At 40.4% G+C, this 1,942-nt stretch overlaps 1 non-coding gene across 1 annotated transcript; it reads left to right on the top strand.

The window, feature by feature from the left end:
• On the top strand, window positions 960-1,032 carry TRNAG-CCC. The gene has a single exon. It is a non-coding gene; the product is annotated as a tRNA-Gly (tRNA).

Genomic DNA, 1,942 nt, shown 5'->3' with positions numbered 1-1,942 from the left:
ATCATTATCATATCACACGATTGCCTCCTCTATCCATTAAGGTACTTACAACATTTACAAAGATCTGATATTAGATTTGTGAAGGGTTTAAGTGATAGCATTTGGAAGGACTGTTTAATGGGTTAGGGAAATCTGATATAGAAAAATAACTGCTTAGTGATTTTATCACAGAACAAAGATTAGTTAATATTCCTATTCACACACAAGCCCCATGGCTGTTGGCAAATCCAGCAGCGTGGAAAAATGGTTGCTTGCATACATTACTGAGCAACGGGTAATTCTGCAGTAACTAAGAAAATTTTATGCATGTACCATTTTATAAAGCATTGCATTTTTTATTGAGATAGAATTCACATAACAAAACAATTTATCATATTAAATTGTGTGACTCTGTGTTTTCTAGTATGTACACAATACTGTTCAACCATCACCCATTATCTGATTCGAGAACCTTAACATCTCTCCTTTCTCTGCAGTTCCCTCGGGGCGGTATGTGTGTATTGCTTCAGTCATGTCCGACTCTTTGCAACCCCATGGACTGTAGCCCACCAGGCATTCTTTGCAATCCCATGGACTGTAGCTCACCAGGCTCCTCTTTCCACAGGACTCTCTAGGCAAGAATACTGGAGAGGGTTGCCACTTCCTACTCCAGGGGGTCTTCCCAACCCAGGGATCGAACCCACGTCTCTTACGTCTCCTGCATTGGCAGGCAGATTCTTTACCACTAGTGCCACCTGGGAGACCCACCTTGGCAACCACTCGTCTACTTTGTGCCTCTGTAGATTTGCCTGTTCTGGTCATTCCTAAATAAATGGGATCAGTACAGCATGTGGGTTTCTGTCCTGGGTCCTTTAACTTATCATAATTATTTTAAGTTTCATCCTGGTGGTAACATGTATTCGTACTTCATTTCTTTTTCTGGCTCAATAACCCTGTTTCAAGAATTTCATTGCAGGACTTCCCTGGTGGTCCAGTGGTTAAGACTCAGCATTCCCAATGCAGGGGGCGCAGGTTCAATCCCTGGTCAGGGAACTAACATCCTGCATGCTGCACAGAGAGGCCAATAAAAGTAATAATATAATCCCATTGCATCGAAATATCACATTATGTTAATCCATTCATTCGTTAATGGACACTTGGGTTGTTTCTGTCTTTTGGCTGTTATGAATATTCTTGCTATGAACACTTGTGCACAGGTATTTGTGTGGACATATGTTTTCCTTTCTCTATGGTGTAGACCTCAGAGTGGAACTGAGGGTTATATGAGAAGTCTATGTTCAACTTTTTGAGGACCTTTTCCAGACTGGTATAGTTCAAAGCAGCCACACCATTTTCCATTTTCACCAGCAGCAGTGTATGAGGGTTCCAATTTGCCCACACACTCAGCAACACTTACCATTGTTCCTTTTAAAAATTACAACCAAGGGACTTCCCTGGCAGTCCAGAGGTTAAGACTTCAAGCTTCCACTACAGGAGGTGCCACAGGTTCCATCCCAGGTACCTGGGATCCCACCACATGGCACAGCCAAAAAATAAAAATAAATTTTAAAAATTTTAAAATAAAATCACAACCATGCACATCTTGTGACTGAGTCACTTTTAAAAATATATACTATGATGACACACATTGTACATGGCAGCACTATTAGAAATACTCTTTTTTTTTTCTATCAGTAAAGGACAAGAGAAAAGCATCAAGTACCTTCACATAAAAATAAATAAATAAGGATGGGAATTCTCCAGTGGTCCAGTAGTTAGGACTCTGACTTTCACTGCCAAGGGTGCAGGCCTCATCTTTGGCTGGGGAATTAAGCTCTCACAAGCCAAATGGCCAATTAAAAAAAATTTTTTTAAGGAAATTCTCTATGTAATGATACGGAAAGATAATAAAAAGTAGACTAAATGAGAGGAGGTGGGGAAAAGGGATACATTGGGAGTTTGG

This window comes from Capra hircus, chromosome 18 (assembly GCF_001704415.2).
Source record: "Capra hircus breed San Clemente chromosome 18, ASM170441v1, whole genome shotgun sequence".
Taxonomy (NCBI): domain Eukaryota; kingdom Metazoa; phylum Chordata; class Mammalia; order Artiodactyla; family Bovidae; genus Capra; species Capra hircus.
The sequence above is the reverse complement of the archived record's forward strand: the minus strand, read 5'-3'. Positions and strand labels throughout refer to the sequence as shown.